Raw genomic sequence first — 14,041 nt, 5'->3', positions numbered from 1 at the left:
TTTTTTAATGCTCAAATAACATATTTATAGTGACTACTTAAAGATATATATAAGTCATGTGACTAAATGCTATTTTCTCTGCACTCACATCAGTTTCTTTGAAAGCAATTAAATGATCGCGCTCTTGCCGTGTTATAAGGATGCAACAAGCGTGTGCCATGCCTCACCTTGCTTAGCCCATTGGATATCTCCAAGCGAACCATCGGAAAGATGGAGATCAGCTGATGATGGAGAGAAAGTACAACACCTACATCGAGTACCTAAAAGGGTTCTTCGAAATCTTGCCGCTTCAAAAATTTTGACCTCGTGAACTCAACAAAACCCCCCATCATTTAGCTATTGCAATTCTTTTCCTGATCGCGGGGCACATGTATAGGACCAACTGGGGGATTGGTCATGGTCTAAAAGATATTTTAGAGGCTCATAAAGGTCCATTTACAGGTCAAGGCCATAAAGGATTATATGAGATCCTAACAACATCATGGCATGCTCAATTGTCCCTAACCTAACAATTTAACCATTGTTGCAGCTTCACCATATGTATTTCATGCCCCCTTATTCATACCTAACTACTGACTAGGGTACACAACTATCATTGTTCACACATCACATGTAGATTAGTGTATTTCTCATTGTTGGCACTGTTGAGAATGCAACCATTTTTATGATTAGAGACTATGATCCAACTACTCGATATAATGATCTCTTAGATTGTGTCTTTCGGCATCGCGATGTGCTTGTAATTTCCTTAGGCAACGACCCTATCTATCTAATCAAGAGATTAAGAAATTAGAGATTGTAGCTTATGAAAGCTTGCAAGAGATCTTTTGATGATCTGTATGTTGTGTGGTCATTTGGACAGCTTACATGGAGAGAAATTGATGAGGTCCCATAAGTGGTAAACGGGGATGCGTGACTTCAAAAGTTATAGGCCAAACAAGGTGTACTTGCAATGAAAATATTAGATCTCAAATCTCTTATTAGTAACCAACCAATCTTCAGTTCAATATATCTCTTATTTTTAGTTTCTTTCTGTTGTGAATTTTAGGCGGCAGTAGTTAAATATGACTGGCAAGGTAAACAATCACACAATTTAGTAGATGTTGAGTGTTAAAAAATGTATATTTATAAAGGAGAAAATCGTCATTTTACACTTCAAGTTTTATTAACACCCTTACTTTTATATATTTAAACTTCTTGTCATTTAATTATGTGTGTTGTATTATAATTAAGTATTTTATGTATTTTAGGGGCATCATAGTCCTTTCACAATGAACAAGATATCAAACGGCAAAACAGACATTACTTTTGAACTCAGGACGGTCGAAAACCTTAGGAGGAGAATAAAAGGAAAAATGGCACTGTTCACATGTACAATACTATTCACATGTACGGTACTGCTACGTTACTGTTCACGATATTGTTCACATAAACGGATCGATGATGTGGCATTGACTGATGAGGTGTTACGATCCTGTTTGACTAAAATTCTTATGCACTGTTGATCGATGATGTGGCAGCATATCAGTGGACCAAAAATCTCGCGTACGGTATATGCATTACACAGGATTATTTTCAACCAAACCGCGTCATTGTTCAAGCTGGGTCAAACCGTGTTATTGTTCACCCGCGTGGTCAAACCGCGTACTGTTGACTGATGACGTGGCACAATCTTGAGCGTCTGAAATGTTTTCAATCTGATGGCCATGATTTACTCAATGTATCTATAAAAAAAGGGGCTCTCTCCCCCCAATTTGATATCTCTGAATCCATTTTTGGACTCCAATTTCTGTAATTCCTTCTCCATCTTGTATTTTCTATGTATTTTAATAAATTTTCATTTTACCCCTAGTTCAATTATGAGTAGCTAATTTTCTTTCAAGCTTGGGTTGAAGGTGAAGTCTCAACATGTGTCATGGGCTTTATTTGGTAAATTTATTTTCTCTTCCCCTCTAGTTTTTATGGATGTTTTGACTTCTCGTCCACAAATAATAATAATCTTGTTTAGTAACGCCTTGGTTTCACCGGCTCCCTAGTACAAGGCTATTATTATTTGGCACGATAAGCCCTTAGCACCATATTGATTAGAGTGCGGTTCATGAGGTGTGGATTCCCCCCTCATGATTCAATTTGTATTAATAAGGAATATTTAGCCCATGGTACATATTGATACGGATCCAGATACCCAAGTACGTCAATTTAATAGATTTTCACCTCAATTTATTCTTGCCATCTTAATTCGAATTTTAGGATAATCCAAATCATTTTCACTACAAATCCAACTACCCATTTAGAAAATTAATTCTACACACAATTAAAATCCACCTCGTCATGGGATCGACACTCGTCACCATTAATCTATTCTACAATAGATTCGTGCACTTGCGAGTTCAATAAAATTTGCACAACAAGTTTTTGGCGCCGTTGCCGGGGAGGTAAATTATTTTAATTCGTAGAATCAATTATTGTGATTAATTTCTTTTAATTTTTTTTTGTAATTTTTTTATTAAAAAAAAGAAAAAAAAAGTGAATCTGCATTTAAAGGTTAGTATTTTTTTTCTTTTTCTCTTCTTTAAAATTCTGTAATTTAATTTTCAAGTTATTTTTTTTCTTCTTTGTAATTTTTGTTTATCTTACTAATTTTTTTAGCTAATTTATTTCACGTATTTTTTTGTATATTTTTATAGTAAGGTTGTAATAGCGCGATAAGGTTAGTATCGTAATTTCTCATTTTTCTTTCTTTTTATTCGTTTTGTTCCCATTTATTTTTTGTTCTTTACATGCATGGTCGTAGGTCATTATTACCTAATCTTGAACCTATAAACCTTGAACTAGAAAAAATACTTCGCACACACAAACAAGTTAAAAATAAAATGGATTTGCAACCACATGAGAGGCCATTTAAGGACTACTTCAGTCCTTTAGCTAATTTGAGCACATCATGCATAAGATACCCAAATGTAGCTGTTAGGAATTTTGAACTAAAACCTAGTGTGCTAAATTATCTCCCAACATTCTATGGCCTAGAAAATGAGGACCCATATAATCATTTAAATTATTTTCATGCTATTTGTCAAACATTTAAATATGAGAATTTTTCAGATGATGATGTAAAACTTAGAGTATTCCCATTTTCTTTAAATGATAGAGTTCGTTCATAGCTTAATACATTGCCTGCTAATAGCATTGCATCATGGGAACAAATGGTAACGAAATTTTTGAATAAATATTTCCCAGTGCATAAAACCAATGCTATTCGCAGGGAAATTTCAGAGTTTACCCAGAGAGAAGACGAGCAGTTTTTCGAAACATGGGAGCGATTTAATGGGCTACTCTTGAAGTGTCCACATCATGGGTACGAGAAATGACACCAATACCAATACTTTTTGGAGGGATTATTGCCGAATGTGCAAGAATGGCTAATGGCAACAAATGGAGGAGAGCTAATGTCAAAAGGTGCATTAGAGATTTGGGAATTCTTCTAACGACAAGCGGACAATTCCCAACAACGGAGTCGATCACTCAGGAATACTAGAAAAATTAAGGGAGTAAATGAGGTTTATGTTGGCGAGTCAAGTTCAAAAATTAAAGAAGTCAAGGAGATAATTGAAGATCTCTCTCGACAAATAGCATCGTTATCGACTGCTAAATCAATAGAGCCATATGACCATGACTTATACTCAGATCAAGCCAATGCCATAGGTGTAATGAGAAAACCATCGAATTACAACCCATACTCCAACACATATAACCCTGGATGGAGAGACCATCCCAATTTTTCATGGTCTCAAGGATTCCAACAGAATGGACCAGGAGCTCCAGCTCCACCAATGCAACCAATTCCTCAAGCTTCTCAGCCACTATTTAGACCATACAATTAGAACCAGAACTACTCTCAACCCAGACCATGGGAGGATGCATTCCAGAATTTCAAGAATGTTACTCATTCTACGATTGAGCAACAGAATCGCACCATTGATGGACTACGAAATGAGTTGAGAGCATGCTTCAACTCACAAGCCCAATTAGTTTCAAGCCTCGAGAAGATGGTAGGACAACTTGCTTCTTCAGTTCAGACTTTGGCAATGACTGTTGAGAAATGTAAATTTCCAAGTCAACTAGTGCTCAATCCTAAAGGAGTACATAAAGTAAGTACCAGTTCACCACAGCAGCATGGAGAGGTCAAAGCAGTCATGACTTTGCGACAAGGAAAAGAAGTCGACAACAAAATAGAGATGCTGGTGACAAAAGAAAATTAAATTGTACCTATGAATGTTGATGACTCACCATCAGAAGAGAAAGAAGAAACCAACCCATGAGAATATGTTCCTAAAGCTCTATTTCCTCAGAGGTTAACTAAAGGAAAGAATGGAAAATCCACAGGTGAGATTCTTGAAATCTTCAAATAGGTAAGTGTTAATATCCCTTTACTTGATGCTATAAAGCAAGTTTCATCTTATACCAAGTTTCTTAAAAACCTTTGTACTAAAAAGAGAAACATTCATGTTCAAAAGAAGGCATTTTTAACAGAAAATATTAGTTCTATACTCCAACACAAAGTTCCTTTGAAATGTAAAGACCCAGGCTCCCCCACTATCTCATGTAGTATAGGGAATCACACAATTGAGAATGCTTTGTTGGATTTAGGAGCTAGTGTAAATTTGTTGCCTTATTCAGTATTTGTGAAACTTGGACTTGGAGAATTACACCCAACTCCAGTGATATTACAACTTGCAGATCGGTCCACAAAAATACCTCGTGGTATTGTGGAGGACGTGCTTATCCAGGTAGACAATTTTTATTTTTCTGTTGATTTCATTGTAATTGACACTCAACCAATACAGGATTCAAGGAAGCACATCCTCATTAACCTAGGCCGACCTTTCTTGGCAACTACGGATGCTCACATTCAATGCAGGACTGGAAATATGAGTTGTCCTTTGGCAACATGACTATAGAGCTGAACATCTTCAATATTGCCAAACAACCTCACAATGCAGATGATGAAATTATTGATGTGGATTTAATAGAAGCATTAGTTGATAATACTTTTGTTTCAAACCTTAGTGATGATCCTTTACAAACATGTTTAACTCACTTTGGTTTGGATTTTGATATTGACATATCGGTCGATGAGGTCAATGCCCTACTTGACTCAACACCATCCATGGACACTAATAAATGGAAGTCAAGAGTTGAACAATTAGCACCATCAGAGAAGAAACTCATCCCATCATCAGAATCACCACCAAAACTCGAGCTCAAACCATTACCCAACACTCTGGAATATGCATTTTTTAAAGAAGAAAGCACTCTGCCGGTAATCATCTCATCATCCCTAAATGACGAACAAAAAGATAAGTTGTTGGATGTTTTAAAAGATCACAAAGGAGCATTAGGATGGACCATAGCAGACATCAAAGGTATAAACCCAGTAGACTGCATGCATTAAATTCACCTTGATGAAAATGCTAAATCTACTAGGAAATTGCAACGTCGGTTAAATCCTAATATGAAAGAAGTTGTTAGAACTGAAGTCCTTAAGCTATTAAACGCAGGTATCATTTACCCAATTTCTGATAGTTCATGGGTCAGTCCTGTGTAAGTTGTCCCCAAAAAGTCAGGAGTCAGAATAGTTACGAATGCCGATAATGAATTGATACCCACTAGAGTAACTACAGGATGGCGTGTATGCATTGATTATAGAAAGTTGAATTCTGTCACACGTAAAGACCATTTTTCTTTACCATTTATCGATCAAATGCTTGATAAATTAGCAGGTCATGAATTTTATTGCTTTCTAGATGGGTACTCAGGATATAATCAAATTCACATAGCACCAAAAGATCAAGAGAAAACCACTTTCACTAGCCCTTTTGGCACTTTTGCATATAGGAGGATGACATTTGGATTATGTAATGCACCTGCTATATTTCAACGATGCATGTTAAGTATTTTTTCTGATATAGTTGAACGATTCCTTGAAGTCTTTATGGATGATTTTTCTGTCTTTGGTGACTCATTTGATCAATGTTTACATCATCTAACACTAGTTTTGCAGAGATGTATCGAGAAGAACTTAGTCTTAAATTAGGAGAAGTGTCATTTTATGGTAAAATAAAGTATTGTTTTCAGTCACATTATTTCGAGCAAAGGTATTGAAATTGACAAAGCCAAGGTGGATCTCATTTCTAATCTTCCTCCACCCAAAACAGTCAGAGAAGTAAGATCTTTCCTTGGGCATGCTGGTTTCTATAGACGTTTCATTAAAGATTTTAGCAAAGTTTCTAGACCCTTATGCAATCTACTTGCTAAGGATGTACCTTTTATCTTTAATGATTCATGTCTTGTGGCTTTTTGAAAAATTGTTGACATCATCACCTATCATTCAACCCCCAAATTGGAGCTTACCATTTGAGCTCATGTGTGATGCATCTGATTATATAGTAAGAGCGGTATTAGGACAAATAGTTGATCGAATTCCCCATGTTATTTACTATGCTAGTATGACATTGAATGATGCACAGCTAAACTATTCAACTACTGAAAAAGAAATGCTAGCAGTAGTATTTGCATTGGAAAAATTTCGATCTTATCTTATTGGTTGTAAAATAATTGTAGTCACAGATCATGTTGCTCTTAAATATCTTCTCACAAAGAGAGATGTAAAAGCTAGACTAATTCGTTGGGTGTTACTTTTACAGGAATTCGACTTGGAATTTAAAGATAAGAAAGGCACAGAGAATGTTGTAGCAAACCATCTCTCTCGTCTTCATTTTGACACAATTTCAGAACCATTAACATTGAATGAGTCATTCCCAGATGAACAATTGATGAGTGTGAAAGTATTACTATGGTATGCTGATATCGTTAATTATCCTGTTACAGGTCAACTTCCAGAGCATTGGACCAAGCAAGACAAGGCTAAATTCTTTGCAGAAATAAAGAATTTCTTTTGGGATGACTCGTATTTGTTCAAGTATTGTGTAGATCAAATTGTTAGACGATATGTCCCAGAAAATGAAATTCAGAATATTCTTTCATTCTGCCATGAACAAGCTTGTGGAGGTCATTTCAGTGCTAAGAAAATAGCTACTGAAGTTTTACAATGTGATTTCTATTGGCCAACTATATTTCGAGACGCTTACACTTTCTGTTCTTCATGTGATAGGTGTCAACGAATGGGGAGCATTACGCGAAGGAATATGATGCCACTAAATCCAATTTTAGTGGTTGAGATTTTTTATGTATGGGGTATCGACTTCATGGGACCCTTTCCCCCTTCTTTTGGCCATCAATACATATTGGTTGCTGTTGACTACATATCAAAATGGGTAAAAGCAATTCCATGCAGAACCAATGATCACAAGGTGGTGATAGGATTTTTGAAAAGCAACATTGTTTCACGCTTTGGATTCCCTCGAGCAATAATCAATGATGGTGGTGCCCACTTTTGTAATAAAGCATTCAAAGCTCTTTTGACAAAGTATTCAATCACTCACAAAGTGGCGACCTCATATCATCCGCAAACCAGTGGCCAAGTTGAGATCTCTAATTGAGAAATAAAGCATATATTGAAAAGACGGTGAGGCCAGACAAAAAAGATTGGTCATTAAGACTCGATGATGCATTATGGGCACGGCTTTCAAGACCCCGATTGGGATGTCACCCTACAGACTAGTGTATGGAAAAGCTTGCCACCTACCTGTGGAACTCGAGCATCGTGCATATTGGACCATCAAGAAATTCAACTTTGACATGCAGCAAGCCAACTCAGAAAGAAGATTACAGCTGGCAGAACTTGAAGAAATTCGCAATGACGGATACGAAAATGTCAAGATTTACAAGCAGTGAATGAAAGTCTTTCATGACAAGCAAATTATGACAAAATCTTTCACTCCAGATCAGAAAGTACTTTTATTCAATTCTCGTTTGCACATATTCTCAGGTAAGTTATGCTCTCGTTGGTCTGGCCCCTTTTATTATTCATATTGTTTTTCCGCATAGGGCAATTGAAATTAAGGACCTAAAGAACGATGTCACGTTTAAAGTTAATGGTCAAAGATTAAAGACATATCTAGAGTACCAATCACATAGAGAGGATATTGAAATAAATTTGAGTGACCCACCAGATTTGAATTAAGTTTTTTTTTTCTTTCTTTTCAGTGATTTGATTTTTTTCTTTCCTTTTATTATTCTTTTGCTAATTGAAATTATTTTTGCATAAGTGTGTTTGTTTAACCATTAAGTTTTTTCTTATCATTGTTAATCATGAGTACCATAGCTAAACAATTCCTCTGGAACATTCTTAAACTACTTCAACGTGTAAAATCTCATTTCAAAAGACAGATTCGATATTGTAAAACACATCGTATTTGGGCTCGGCAACCACCAGAGTTAGTATCCTTTTTTGAGGATTTAGAAAACCAACTCAGAGACATTGAGAGAAGTGTTTATAACATCCAGTTGGAGCTTGAGGTAAATTCGATAAGAGCACGATTTTAATTTTCTTTTTGTGTTTTAGTTTGTTTTTCTTTGTTTGTGTGCTTTAGTTTGTTACCCCGGTGAAATGGCGGATAATGGTACTCCGTGACAATCAAGTCGGTTACTTCAGTTTCCCATAATAACGGATATTCTGAGGCGAAGGTATGGACAGAAACGAGATTCTAGTAAAGCTTCACAATCGATTCCCTTCACTTCCTCAAAATGCCCTCCTTACAATTTATAAAGCTCGGTCCGAACACATGCGATTGCTCATGAGGAATAATATACCTGCTGACATCCGTTGGTTAATCGAGGTGAAAATACGATTGGTAGGTGAGTTACCTCCAAAATTTATTGCATACATGCCTGGTTGTAGTAAAGGAAATTATGCAAGAAAACGAAGAGCTCGAAGAATTTCTGTTGCTTGTCATAAATGTGCCAGAATGAGATGCAATAAAAACCCATATTCTTTAGGAATGGTGTCTGATAACAGGGAAGATAAGATTCAATTCATTAGGGATGACTTGACTAAGGAGTCATTGGATGATATCATTTTGCCTCTTGAAACGCATCCCAGTGGATATGTGCAAGGAGCGATTCTCCAGTTATGGTCATTATTCCAGAAAGAGCATGCACGATATAGTCTCGGGAATCTGACTATAAACGAACCTATTTGCCAGTTTATAAGAAAACTGGATGGGAAGTCTATCCTCGACCCATAGAGGGCGTTTAAGCCGTTTCTGGACGTAAAACCAAAGGAAGATGTGAGCCACAGTCGTAACTACCTGTAAATATCCTTTTACTTCAATATTATTTTATCTTTTCCATTATTGTCTTTAATAATTTTATTTTATCATTGTTTCTTTTTCTTTTTACTGTTTCCTTTTTGACTCGCGATCCATATGTTTTACGCGTTATTTGACACTGACATGCCACCCATACACAGTTGTGACCCACTGTCACCAAGACTCTTAAATATGACTTTTTGTTAAGCACTTACAAATTATTTTTGAAAAGTATCCCAATGGCAGCTACTCCCAATAGACAATTCAAGAATATTTGTGTGCTTTCTGGATTTAACTATGGCAAACATAAAGAGTTCGTTGAGGCAGCCATAGATCTTGGTCGAAGCATAACAGAGAGAAAATTACACTTGGTGTATGGAGGAGGTAACCGAGGGTTATCAAAATTGGTCTCAGAAGCTGCTTTTGTTAGAGGAAGTCAGGTATTAGGCATCATCCCAAGAGCCCTAAAACCTTTGGGCAGTTTGTCTGACCCACCAACTGGAGAAGAGTTAGTCGTCTCAGGTATGCAAGAAAGAATAATCGAAATGCTTAATCATACTAATGCTTTTATTTTCCTTCCAGGAGATCTTGCAACACTAGAGGCACTTATCACACTAGCATCTTGGGCCCATCTACACATTCACCAGAAACTCATCGGTTTGTTAAATGTCAATAATTTTTATGATGACTTTATCGCATTTCTTAACCATGCAATAAAAAATTATTTCGTTCCTTCTAATGCGAAAAAGCTTTTCATTTGTGCTCACACTGCTAATGAGCTACTTGATATGTTACAAGCTTATAAACTGGAGCCAGACCCCTGGACCTTTGTGTTGGAACGTCCAAATAATGATGGTAACAGTAGCCGCAGTAAGAAGTACAAATTAAATCTAACTCTCCGCTTGTAAGTATTTTCTTCTGTGTTGCACCACTCAGATGATGCCTTCTAAACTCTACTTCTTTCCTTTCAAACATTAAGAACAATGTTTCATTCTAGTTGGGGGGAGGGAATAGTCGACAATTATGGAATCTTGGTTAAGTGTTTACTGATTTTTTGTTGTAGAAACTAATTGTTGCTAACTTTTTGTGTTGAAGATGGCTGAATATGGAGTATAGTGACTCTAGAAACACATCTTCATCGTTTAAAAAAAAATTTCAAACATTTTCTTTTTCTTTATTATGTTTTGATGTTTATTTTTCTTTTTCTTTTTAATTTCTCCTTTATAAATATACATTTTCAATTTTTTTGAGTCGAAGATAGCTAAATATGGAGTGTAGTGCCTCTAAAAACGCATCTTCTTAAGTTATAAAAAAAAACCATTTTCGTTTTCTATCATTTTAAGTGTAACTTTTCTAATTAGTTTTTCTGCATTATTTTCACATTTCTACATGCATATTTTCCTTTCATGTTTAGAATAGGTTGGGGGGTAGGATGTTGTTTAAAAAAAATTGTGTGATTTGTTTTAACATTGGATGACATGATTAATTTCAAATTTTAGTATTTGTATTATCTTTGGTTTTAAGTGATGTTACACTATGTTTGCTACTCTATATGTTGACGTCGGAGACAAATATGAGTTGCTTGAAGAAATGATCATGTCATAATAAATACCAAGTGAGTTTTTGAGCTTATTATTTTTCTTGGAGAGTAACCATTTTGCCCATTTTTTATACAGCTTAGCAGTTTATTACTATATACACGATCTCTAGATTTCTTTTGAGTTGACCCTTAAAAAAATATTGTAAAATTAAAAAAAAAATGTGTGTTGCTATATTTGGAGGCCCATCTAACTAGTATATGTGGAAGATTATTTAGAACCCTAAAAGATGATGGAAATGTCATCTTTGATCTGTTTGAGCCTTTCTAACCATCCCTTTTATAAAATATCCATAATTAACCATTTTGAGCCTTTAAAAAAATATATTTTCTTTGTCAAACTTATCATCTTGACCCACTCTAATTTGGAGTATTACCCAATATCTTACATGTTCCATCACCTATTTATGTTTGAGAAAGATGTAAATAATTATTTTGTTCAGTGAAGTTATGCCAAACAAAAACAAAAAAAAAGAAAAAAATTTGTTGTTTAAAAAAAACAATAATAGGTGAAATCCACCTTGCAACTTCCAAAAAAAAAAAATCTCTACATATTTCTCAAACATACACTTTGTTTCCCTTCCTTTGTTAGCCATGTCCCTAACCTACGTTACGTCCTAATAAAAATCCTTTTTAATTTTAGGGAACTATAGTCTAAAGTAGAAGCTAATTATATGGGCTAAAAAAATGTAGTGGTGCATAAAAAAAATACATAAATTGGGTTTGACTAGCATTTTTATTTGACTTGAGATCGTATTATTTTTAAGTTGAGGGCATATTTCTTTCATCTTGGTGAGAGCATATCATATCACTTCTTTATTATTTTCTCTCAATTACCATTCATTGAAGTGACTATTTTTATTGGGTTTAATTTCTTTGTGAGAGTGTCACTATTTCCAGTGAGATTTTGGGGTTTGACATATCATTCTTGAAAGTAGCTATGACAAAGTCTACTGGGCTTATTTATGTGGATGGTTGATGTGGGTGTGATGTTTCTTTAGACTGGAGATAATGCTTATACTTTTATTTGATTACTATAATTAGTCTGATTGAATAAACATGATTGTTAAAAAAAAAATCATTTTGGATTTGAATTTTGTTTTCGCTTTATTTGCTAGGGACTAGTAATAAACTGGTTGGGGGGCATGTTGAATGTTAGAAAATGTATATTTATAAATGAGAAAATCATCATTTTACACTTGAAGTTTTATTAACACCCTTACTTTTATGTATTTAAACTTCTTGTCATTTAATTATGTGTGTTGTATTATAATTAAGTATTTTATGTATTTTAGGGGCATCATAGTCATTTCACAATGAACAAGAGATCAGACGGTAAAACAGACATCACTTTTGAACTCAGGACGGTCGAAAACCTTAGGAGGAGAATAAAAGGAAAAATGGCATTGTTCACATGTACAATACTATTCACATGTACGGTACTGCTACGTTACTGTTCACGATATTGTTCACATAGACAGATTGATGATGTGGCATTGACTAATGAGGTGTCACGATCTTGTTGGACTAAAATTCTTATGCACTGTTGATCGATGACGTGGCAGCATATCAGTGGACCAAAAATCTCGCGTACGGTATATGCATTACAGAGGATTATTTTCAACCAAACCGCGTCATTGTTCAAGCCAGGTCAAACCGTGTTATTGTTCACCCGCGTGGTCAAACCGCGTATTGTTGACTGATGACGTGGCACAATCTTGAGCGTCTGAAATGTTTTCAATCTGATGGCCATGATTTACTCAATGTATCTATAAAAAGGGGGCTCTTTACCCCTAATTTGATATATTTGGATCCATTTTTGGACTCTAATTTCTGTAATTCCTTCTCCATCTTGTATTTTCTACGTATTTTAATAAATTTCCATTTTACCCCTAGTTCAATTATGAGTAGCTAATTTTCTTTTAAGCTTGGGTTGAAGGTGAAGTCTCAACATGTGTCATGGGCTTTATTTGGTAAATTTATTTTCTCTTCCCCTCTAGTTTTTATGGATGTTTTGACTTCTCGTCCACAAATAATAATAATCTTGTTTAGTACCGCCTTGGTTTCACCGGCTCCCTAGTACAAGGCTATTATTATTTGGCACGATAAGCCCTTAGCACCATATTAATTAGATTGTGGTTCATGAGGTGTGGATTCCCCCCTCATGATTTAATTAGTATTAATAAGGAATATTTAGCCCATGGTACATGTTGATACAGATCTAGATACTCAAGTACGTCAATTTAATAGATTTTCACCTTAATTTATTTTTGCCATCTTAATTTGAATTTTAGGATAATCCAAATCATTTTCACTACAAATCCAACTACCCATTTAGAAAATTAATTCTACACACAATTAAAATCCACCTCCTCGTGGGATCGACACTCGTCACCATTAATCTATTCTACAATAGATTCGTGCACTTGCGAGTTCAATAAAATTTGCACAACAGTAGACACAAAGGTTCAATAAATTGCCTACCTCCACGATGCATAATGTAAATGCTAACAATATAGAATAATTGTACAAGCCTATTGCTTAAGTTTAATCCTAGAAAATCCTTTTATCCCTTGTAAACCGTTCACTCAACTCACAAAGAAAGACTCTTAAAGCTTATACACATGCTAATTTTCCATACCTCAGTCATATATTTTATTGCCATTAGAAGTTGTCATTGGATTGGTTTTCTAGCACTTGAAGCCAACTAACTGGGAAGTGATCTCAGCAAATTTAACGAATCAACAAATTCAGCAACTTGAAGATGCTCTGAATCAAGTGAGGTGCCATCTATTCGCAAGTTGTTGGGCACTTGTGCCACTTGTGCAAGTTCATGGCCTGCAAGCTAACATTGTAATGTTGTATTGTACTAGTACATTAGTGCAAATGATATTCTCTCCCTTTTATTCCATTTGTTTTCCCATTTTGTTAAAATTCACATAATGATAGCATATTAGTTATGTTAGATAGTTTTAGTTCTAAACTCTTATAAATAAAAAATAAAAAATAAAATGTCCACGAAGAAATAAGAGATCATAAAATTGTTTTAAAAAAATGTATTTTAGTAGCTTGCTTCTTTTTGATGTCAACACTTAAAGGTGGCCAACAGGTCAGACGGCATGTGGCATGGCACGGGCATGACATATGTTCGTATAGCGCAGCATAGTACAAGCAT

The 14,041-nt window shown here is 35.2% G+C and overlaps 1 non-coding gene across 1 annotated transcript; it reads right to left on the bottom strand.

Annotated features, from left to right (window-relative positions):
• Positions 1-3,254: 3,254 nt before the first annotated feature.
• On the bottom strand, positions 3,255-3,358 carry LOC127902004 (small nucleolar RNA R71). The gene has a single exon (XR_008054409.1). It is a non-coding gene; the product is annotated as a small nucleolar RNA R71 (small nucleolar RNA).
• Positions 3,359-14,041: the final 10,683 nt, after the last annotated feature.

The sequence above is a fragment of the Citrus sinensis genome, chromosome 4, assembly GCF_022201045.2.
Source record: "Citrus sinensis cultivar Valencia sweet orange chromosome 4, DVS_A1.0, whole genome shotgun sequence".
Lineage (NCBI taxonomy): Eukaryota > Viridiplantae > Streptophyta > Magnoliopsida > Sapindales > Rutaceae > Citrus > Citrus sinensis.
Note: the sequence above shows the minus strand (reverse complement) of the source record. Positions and strands in the feature narration are given on the sequence as shown.